General features: G+C 40.1%; 1 pseudogene; it reads right to left on the bottom strand.

The window, feature by feature from the left end:
• Positions 1-456: 456 nt before the first annotated feature.
• LOC116101465 lies at positions 457-1,513 on the bottom strand (annotated as a pseudogene).
• Between the last annotated feature and the right edge of the window lie 8,962 nt (positions 1,514-10,475).

Here is a 10,475-nt window from a genome sequence, read left to right as displayed (position 1 = left end):
AAAAAAAAAAAAAAAAACAAACAAAAAAACAAAAAAACACAAAAACCATAATTCAACAATAAGGAAGGGATATTCTTTTTTTCTTTTTCTTTTTTTTAATTGTTTGGAAATCATGAGTTCCTTTTACTGTTTGGGAATCATGAGAAAGAGCCCTGGGTGCTCTGATCCAGGCCTTGTGGGAGATGAAACCCTTTCAAGCTGGAGATCCAGATCTGTGACTGTCCTTACCTTCCTCTGCCATGACCACCTCCTGCATGGTGTGTCCCTGAGGCTTGCTCTCCACTAACATGTGGCAGGTACCAAGGGCAGGAGTCAGGAAGGAATCTTTTCAATTGTCTTTAAAGCAATCCCACTATATAAACCAGAACATGAAACCAAAACATACTACAGATAGGCCTGCTTAATTTCCCCCAATACACTAACACACCACTTCCTTCCTATAAAGGCCTGGATAAGTTAAGGGGGTGAGAGGTGTTTTAGGGTGTATCTCCAAGTGTACCAATACTCCAACTCATCAAAGTCTTCAAGAACCTATTGCCAGAGCTCCTCAGCAGATGGACCTGAATCTTGAGCATCCTCTGGACCTGAGGTGGAAGCTAACATGGCTACTGGCTTCAGCTACTGCTAAGCTAGTCTGGACTTGAACTGCTGCTGATTGACCAGAGTTCCCAGCTGTAACAGGGGCATGGCCATCAAGCAAGTATGCTTGCTGACTACACCTGGCACATCACAGGCCTGACCACAATTCAGAGAAGATTCCTGGCTGCAGTTGAGTTTTGCAATGGAATCCAGAACAAATGTGCCCGAACACATGAACTCTCCATTGGAGGAGGCAACTACAGGTAAGGAATCAGGAAAATGGATTGACTCAGAAACAGCTTCAGAGCTTCCATTTGTCTCTGGCAGTGCTACTAGAACATTCTGGAGATTCTTCCACTTGGACTTAGCTCAATTGTTCTGGAACCAGGTCTGGATCTCATTCGCTGTCACACCTATCAATGATGCCAGAGCCATGAGTTCCTCCTGGTTTGGATATGGGCACTTAACAAAATGTTCTTGCAGCAGGCACTTTTGTTCCTTGGTGTATGCAATGTGTATTTTCTGATGCTTCCTTGGAGCCACAAGGCCGGCTTTTCGGCCACCATAATTAGATGACAGCACCATGGATCCTAGAGAACCCTGGAAACCAGATCTCAGTGAGGATCTTGAAGGTATCTAATGACTTGGATGTTCTAAGAGGCTTCTCAGAGTTGGTAAATGTGGGCACATTACAGGACCTGGTTGCATTTGTATACTTGATTTTCTTGATGGACCTTGGGACTCTTGCCGACAGAGGTCCCTTTTTAGGGACTGAAAGACTCGACTGCACTGGACTTTCTGGGATCACTAGGAGACTCTGGCACACTTGGAAAGGCAAATTCCTTGCAGGTTCTTGATGCATTTGGAAACTGCTTTCTATAGGTGCATTTGAAGACATTTGGAATTTTGAATGCAAGGAGGAACCTTGGGCCATATGTGGGCTCTGATCTTATTGGAGCACGTTCCTACAGGAGAACCTGAAATCCAGAGGGTTGCTATAATTTGCCCAATTCTCTGCTTGATGTCTACTCAAAGGACCTGAAGTTGCATATCTCCAAGCCTCATTGTTTTATTCATAAACTAAACACCTTCCCTATTCTACTTCTAGGTTATTGTTATGCTTAATTGATATTACATACAAATACATATTTATGTATATACATATGCATACATATAAGTTTCTAATATGTTATATGTACAACTATTGCACATTTTACCTATGTTTTATTTTTGTCATAATTTGTTGAAATAGAATGAAAGTCTGTGAACTTAGAGCATATTGATTATGTAATTATAGTATTTTTTAATGAATAAATTGTCTCATTTCAGTTAATCTTAGCTAATTACCATGTAGAAGCAAATGCATTATTAAAAAGCATGAAGACTTTATAATTGGAGTTTTGTAAATGCCAAAGGCTTTTAGGAATAGAAAATAGAAAAATAGTTACTTCAGTGTTAATAATGAATCCTTTACTTGATGAAGAGTTGAACATAAAGCTCCCCTTTACTCCTGCATAGGGAGAGCAGGAATGTAATTTTTTCAATGTGTGAAAAATAAATATTTGTATTATTTTAATGTAAAGGAAAATTAAGCTCTAAAGTAGCCTTCACTTTAATTGAAAATCTTTTAAAATGCCAAATTATAGTGATAGGTAGTACTAAGAGCACAGTTTGTTTGTAAGAAACAAAGCTTTTTTTTTTCTTATGATGAAGTAGTGATGAAGCTAATCTGCCTACCTATCCCATTAAAATATGTTTAAACAGAGGCATTTCACTGGGTTCAGAGGCCTTGAACAAAGTTATCCTAGATATATGTGTCACATGGGTACTGCCCTTAACATGTTCCTGTGGAAGGGCCCAGGCTAGAGAATTTCTTTCACTAAAAGTGGGGGGATTTATGATAACTAAAAGCTTGAAGTGTATGAATATGCTTTTATTCATATTATTTCATTCTTTATGTTTTTAAAGTGAACCATCACAGAGGCATGTCTTACAACCATGAGGTTATTCAGTTTAATACCAAAGTTGTTAAAGTTGGTTGAGACTGAAGAGAAAAGATAGTCAGACTTAAACACTGGGACATAGCTCTGGAAAAATTAAGGAGGAATAATCTGAACTAATTCAAATATGATTAAGTAAAGATAAATAAGGTGATGGTAGACTTATTTTAGTTGTTTTTCATCCAACTTCACTTTTATATAAAGAGTCAGGTAGGGCTAGAGTCAAGGGACTGAAGAGACTGGGGCAAGGAGAGCACGAGGAAGAGGATGGAGTTATCCACTGCATGAATAGCAAGGAAGTCCATGTGCTACAAAGGTGGCAGGGCCCATTCAGTAGGCTGATGGGGTAGTGACCAGATGAAGCCAAGAGAGAGTTCACACTCCTCAAATGTCTCTCCTTAGGTGAGAGAGTTCACACTCCTCAAATGTCTCTCCTTAGGTGAGAGAGTTCACACTCCTCAAATGTCTCTCCTTAGGTGAGAGAGTTCACACTTCTCAAAAGTCTCTCCTTAGGTAATCAGTACAATGCCAGGAGGAGAAGCTGATGCTGAGTTGGGAACAGAAGGCATCACTGGAGTGCTCTGGGAGTCACTGGCCTATTGCTCCACTTGAGCAGTATGAGAACATTAGGACTAGCAGAGAGATGTTACTATGAGATTATGAGAAACCCAGAGGTTGGAGGGTTTGGAAGATATTGGTGTTATTGCTAAATCAAAGCAAAGATGCTTCCCTAATTACCACATTTAGTGAACGCCACAGGAAGTTTAACAAAGAGGATAAGAGTTAGCCTCGATTTCCATTTTTTCCCTTGCTCTCCCTGTACCTGATCCCCCCTTACCTCCCTCCTCACTCCCTCCCTTCTCCCACCCAGTTCCCACCCTCCATTCACATCTAATATCTATTTTATTGCCTCTTCTAAGAAAGATTAAAATCATCTCCCCCTATGCTTTCCTTATTATCTGGCTTCTTTGGGTCTGTGGATTACAGCAGAACTATCCTGTACTTTAGGGATAATATCAATTTATAAATAACTACATACCATGCATGTCATCTTGGGTCTAGGTTACCTCACCCAGGATGATATTTTCCAGTTTCAATTATTTGCTTGCAAAATTCATGATATCTTTGTTTTTACTAACTGAATAGTATTCCATTGTATAGATGAACCATATTTTCTTTATCCACTATTCAGTTGAGGGGCATCAAGGTTGGGCAGGCAATCTCTACAATATTCCAGAGACCTGGGATGGAGGGAAGCCACAGGGTGTCTATAAGGGCGACTCTAGCTGAGACTCCTAGCAGTGGGGGATTTGGATCCTGAAGAGACAACTTACTGCACCCAGTCAGGACTCCCAGTAGAGGGACAGGGATAGAAAGCAACCTATCCACAGAACTTTTGACCCAAAATGTGTCCTTTACAAGATGTGCAGAGACAAAGATAGAGGAGAACAGGGAGGATGGCCAACCAAAGACTGACCCAAATTGGGACCTATTCCATGGATGAGAACAGATCCCTGACACTATTAATAATACCTTGTTATGCTTCCACACAAGGATATAGTAGAACTGTCCTCTGAGAGGCTCCACACAGCAGTCAATAGAAACAGATGCAGAGACCCACAGCCAAATGTTAGATGGAGCTCAGGGAGTCTTGAGGAAGGGTTGAGGGAAGGATCGAGGAACCCAAAGAGATCGGGGGATCAACAGGAATACCAATAGTGTGAACTAACCTGGACCCTTGGAGGCTCCCAGAGACTGAGCCACCAAAGAAAGAGTGACTATGGGCTGGACCTATGCCTCTGAACATATGTCACTTGTGTGCAAATTGGTCTTCATGGAGGTTCCCAAAAATAGGAGCAAGGGCTGTCTCTGATTCTACTGCCTGCTTGTGGATTTCATCCCTCTATCTGGCATCAGTGGGAAAGGACCATTGCTTAATCTTGCAGTGCTGGTATGTGTGGGTAGATTTCTCAGAAGAGAAGGGGAGGAAGGAATCAGGGGAAGATTTGCATGAGGAGATACTGGGAGCTGGGGGAGCGGATACTGGTATGTAAAGTGAATAAATCAACACATTTTAAAGGAGACTGTGCCTAGACAATAAGACACCAAAAATATATCAAGGGGATACAAATTGGCAAAGAAGAAATAAACGTATCACTATTTGCAGATGATATGGCAGTATAAAAAGGCAACCCCAAAAATTTTACCAGAAAACTTCTCCAGCTCATAAACCACTTCAGCAAAGTGGCCAGATATAAAAGTAACTCAAATAAATCAGTAGCCTTCCTTTATACAAATGATAAACAGGATGAGAAAGAAATTAGGAAAATAATTCTCTTCGCAATAGCCACAAAAAATATAAAATATCTTGGGGTAACTCTAACCAAGCAAGTGAAAGACCTGTATGAAAGTAACTTCAAATCTCTCTAGAAAGAAATTGAAGATCTCAGAAAATGGAGAGATCTCCCATGCTCATAGATTGGCAGGATTAATATAGTAAAAATAGCCATTCTAGGGAAGGTAATTCACAGATTCAACACAATCCCCATCAAAATTCCAACACAATTCTTTTTTTTTTTACCTCTTCCCACACAATTCTTCAAAGTCATGCAAAGAGCAATTCTCAAATTCATCTGGAAAGATAAAAACCCCAGAATGTTGAAAACAATTCTTAACAATAAAAGCATGGCTAGGGAAATCACCATTCCTGACCTCAAGCTTTCCTACAGAGCAATAGTGATAAAACTGTATGGTATTGGTACCAAGATAGACACGTTGATCGGTAGAATAGAATTGAAGACCCAGAAATAAAACCACACACTTACTGACATTTGATCTTTGACAAAGATGCCAAAAAATATACAATGGAAACAAGAAAGTATCTTCAATATATGGTGCTTTTCTAACTGGCTGGCTATATGTAGAAGAATGAAAATAGACCCATATTTGACACCTTGTACAAAGCTCAAGTCCAAGTGGACTAAGATCTCAACATAAAACCAGATATACTAAATCCAATAGAAGAGAAAGTGAGAAAGAGCCTTTAATTCATTGGCACAGGGGAAATTTCCTAAACAGAACTCCAATGGCTCTAAGTTCAAGAATTAATAAATGGGACCTCATAAAACTGGAAAACTTCTGTAAGGCAAAGGGCATAGTCAATAAGACAAATCGGCAACCTACAGATTGGGAAAAAATCTTCACTAACCCCACATTCAATAGAGGGCTAATATTCAAAATATATAGAGAACTCAAGAAGTTAATCATCAAAAAGACACCCAACCCAATAAAAAATGGGGAATAGAACTAAACCAAGAATTCACAACAGAGGAGACTTGAATGGCTGAGAAGCACCTAAAGATATGTTCACAGTTCTTAGTGATCAGAATAATGCAAATCAAAATGACCCTGAGATTCCATCTTACAGCAATCAGAATGGCTAAGATCAAAATCTCAGGTGATGCTGGGCGGTGGTGGCGCACGCCTTTAATCCCAGCACTTGGGAGGCAGAGGCAGGCGGATTTCTGAGTTCGAGGCCAGCCTGGTCTCCAGAGTGAGTTCCAGGACAGCCAGGGCTATACAGAGAAACCCTGTCTCGAAAAAAAAAACAAACAAACAAAAAAAAAATCTCAGGTGATAATACATGTTGGAGAGGATGAGGAGAAAGAGGAATACTCCTCCATTACTGGTGGGATTGCAAACTGGTAAAACCACTCTGGAAATCAGTCTGGAGGTTCTTCAGAAAATTGGAAATAGATCTACATAGACCCAGCAATACTATTCTTGGGAATATACCCCAAAGATGTCCCACCATGCCACAGGGACATGTGTCCCACTATGTTCATAGTGGCTTTATTTCTGATAGCCAGAAATGTTGTTCATTTACATAATGGAATACTACTCAGCTATTAAGAATGAGGACATCCTGAGTTTTGCAAGCAAATGTATGGAACTAGAAAATAGCATCCCAAGTGAGGTAGCTCAGACCCAAAAGGGCATACATGGTATGTACTCACTAATAAGTGGGTATTAGCCACAAACACACACAAAAATAAGAGTACAGAATACCCAAGATACAGTCCACAGAACTCAAAATGGTCAACAAGCTGAAGGAACCATATGAGGATCCCACAGTCCCAGTTGAAATGGAGAAGAAATCACAAGTGTGGAGGGAGTGAGGGACCTGGGAGGGAAAGTGGGCTGGGGGTTGGAGGAGGAAAGGGGAACCTGATCTGGTACTAGGTGAGGGAAAAGAACTGAAGCCCTGAGGGCCAGCAGAAAGAATGGAAACAGGCAACCTCTGGAGGTAAGAGTTTGGGGAGACCCTCCAGAACGCATCAGAGACCTGAGAGGTGAGAGACTCTCAGGACTCAAAGGGAGGGACCTTAGATGAAATATCCTACATTTGGGAGGGGGAACTTATAGAGCCCACCTCCAGCAGGAAGACAGGGTTTTAAATGAGGGAGAGTGTTGTTATCCCACAGTAAAAACTCTGACTCATAATTATTCTTGTCTGAAAAAACGACAAGGATGGAAACAAAGAGGAGCCTGAGGAAAAGAAGGTCCAGCAACAGGCCCAAAGTGGATCCAGCTCAAGGGGAGCTCCCAAGGCCTGACACTATTACTGAGGTTCTGGAACACTAACAAAAAGGGACCTAGCATGAGCACACTCTGGAAAGACCCAACAAGCAGCTGAAAGAGTCAGTTGCAGATATTTGCCCACAGCCAATGGACAGAAGCAGATAACCTCTGTGGTTGAATTAGGAAAAGGCTGTAAGAAGCTGAGGAGGAGGGTGACCCTGTAGGAGGACCAGCAGTCTCCATTAATCTGGAACCCCAAAATCTCTCAAACACTGGACCACCAAACAGGAGGCATACACCTGCTGATATGAGGCCCCGAACACAGATACAGCAGAGGACCGCTGGGTCTGTGTTCAATCAGAGATGATGCACCTAAACATTAAGAGACTGAAGGCCCCAGGGAGTTTAGAGGTCAGGTGTGGTGGGGGGTTGGGGGTGGGGACCTCCTCGTAGAGACAGGAACATAGGGTGGAGATATGAGATGTGGAAGAGTTGGAGAGAGGACTGGGGTGTGGGGGGATAAAATCTGGAGTAAAAAAAGAACAAAGGAAAGAGGACAAATGAAAGAAAGAAAGAAAGAAAGAATGAAAGAAAGAAAGAAAGAAAGAAAGAAAGAAAGAAAGGAAGGAAGGAAGAAGGAAAGAAAGAAAGGAAGGAAGGAAGAAGGAAAGAAAGATGGAAAGAAAGAAAAGAAGGAAGGAAGGAAGAAAGAAAGAAAGGAAGAAAGGAAGGAAGGAAGAAGGAAAGAAAGATGGAAAGAAAAAAAGGAAAGAAAGAAAGAAAGAAAGAAAGAAGGGAAGGAAGACAGACAGACAGACAGACAGGAAGACAGGAAGAAAGAAAGAAATAGAGAAAGAAAGAAAGAAAGAAAGGAAGAAAGAAAGAAAGATGGAAAGAAAAAAGGAAAGAAAGAATGAAAGGAAGACAGAAAGTTAGTAGCTGAAGAAGGGAAGCCATCATAAAATAAGGAAGAAGAAAAGCAAAATGTGAAAAACAATAAAGGAACATAATAACTGCTATTGATTCAAAAATGGCCAACTTATATTTAAAGCTCAACAGAAGTTAATGAACTTCAGATTCCCTAAATATCCTATAAAATGAGTGCAATGCAAAACGACTGCTACCGATGGAAAAGTGTAACAACATTATAGTTTATGGAAGAAAATAATCTAGTTCGTTAGCAAAAGAACTCAATACAAACCACTATAAATAGAAGACAAGCTTTTTAAGGCAATCATAGAATTAGTTTTGAGGCTTTAAAAGAAATATAGTAATAATAAATGAAAAAATAGGGAACATCAGGAAAAGCACAAAGCCAATTAATTGAATTCATGATAAACAAAATTGTATTAATTTTTCATTTCTCTATTAACCATTTTATTTATTTACAATTCATATGTTATCTCCCTTCTAGGTCTCCCCTCCCTGAACCCCCTATCCCATACCCCTCCCTTTTGCCTCTAACAGGGTGCCCCCCCACCCTCTCCCACCTCAACCCCTCTAGTATCCTCCTTCACTGGGACATCAAGCCTCCATAGGGTCAAGTGCTTAAAGCAACAAATCTAGTAACAAAATGTGATGATATTAAATGATGTAAACTAACAAGGGATGAGCAAAGCAAAAAGTCAGACAGACAAATGACAAAATTATTGTCTGATGTATCACTAGGTAAAGGCATTTGGTCCCAAGCCTGAGAAACTGTTTTGATCTCAGTGACCCATATTGCTCAAAGAGAAGACCAACATTGCAAGTTGTTCTCTGACCTCATGTAAGTGTGACCATACTCATGGATATATTGATGAACACAATAAGTTTGTCAATGTAATTGAAAGTGTCAAGATTGCCATTTAGATGTAGAGGCTCACAGCCATCCATCGAACTGAGTACAGGGTCCCCAGTGAAGGAGTTGGAGAAAGGACCAGTGGAGCTGAGGGGTTTGCAGCCCCTTAGAATGAACAACAATATGAACTAAGTAGTACCCTCAGAGCTTCCAGGGTCTCAACCACCAACCAAAGACTGCACATGGAGAGGTCAGATTGTTCAGGCAGCATGTGTATAGTAGAGGATTGCAAATTCAACCATCAATAGGAGGAGAGGAGCTCGGCCCTGTGAAAGTTCTGTGCCCCAGTGTAGGGGAATGCCAGGGCCAGAAAGTGGGAGAGGGCAGGGTGCCAGGCATGGGGAAGTGGGAGGCAACAGGGGTTTGTTTTGGTTGTTTTTGTTTGTTTCTTTGTTTTTTGGAGGGAAACTGGGAATGGAGAAATTTACATGTAAATAAAGAAAATTTAAAAAAAATAAATATAAAAAAATTAAAAAAAAAGTTTCACCATAAAAAAAAGATTGCCATTTAAAGCATCAATTCATAAAGTGATAGATAATAAATAGATACATAACAAATTATGATGTAATATTTTGCAATCTAATGTAAACTGACTGGGGACTCAGGATATTGGAAGGAAATAATAGATTAGAAAGACCATTGGAATTAGTGCAAAGAATTGTCTCTAATTAGGTGAAAAATTCAAGTGAATAGTATTTAATCATATCCAAATGATAAACTTATTAATAAAATTTTAAAATAAAGTAAAATTATAAAAAATATAAATAATATATAGGGTTTGGCCTGCTCAGTTAAAAAGAGAAATGTATAGGTGATATGTAGTAAAGATTTTACAAATAGTGGCATTTATATTACATCAAAGTTTTCAAAAATAAATAAGATATGACTCCAAACTTGCCAAATGAATACAGCATAATCTGTCAGCAAATTTTGATACTAGTAGTTTTAATAAGGAAAATCATTATCCTTATTGTTCTTTATGAGTTTAGTATTTCTTTATTAGATATTTTCATTATTGACATGTCATATGATATCTCCTTTCCGTTTCCCCTCTGAAAAAAATTAAAAAATGAAATAAAATTAAAAAACAAAAACAAAAAAGACCCTGTTCCCCCCTCCCCCTGCTCATCAACCCACCTTCTCTTGCTTCCTGGCCCTGGCATTCCCCTACACTGGGGCATAGAACCTTCACAGGGCCAAGGGTCTCTCCTCCCTTGATGAATGACTAGGCTATCCTCTGCTACGTATGCAGCTGGGGCTGTGAGTCCCATCATGTGTACTCTTTGGTTGGTGGTTTAGTCCCTAGGAGATCTGATGGTACTAGTTAGTTCAGATTGTTGTTCATCTTAAGGGGTTGCAAAACCTTCCGCTCCTTGAGTCTATTCTCTAGCTCCTTCATTGGGGACCCTGTACTCAGTCCAATGGATGGCTGTGAGCCTCTACTTCTGTATTAGTCAGGTACTGTCAGAGTCTCT

The sequence above is a fragment of the Mastomys coucha genome, unplaced genomic scaffold, assembly GCF_008632895.1.
Source record: "Mastomys coucha isolate ucsf_1 unplaced genomic scaffold, UCSF_Mcou_1 pScaffold21, whole genome shotgun sequence".
Classification (NCBI taxonomy): Eukaryota; Metazoa; Chordata; class Mammalia; order Rodentia; family Muridae; genus Mastomys; species Mastomys coucha.
This window is presented reverse-complemented; position numbering and strand designations above follow the sequence as displayed.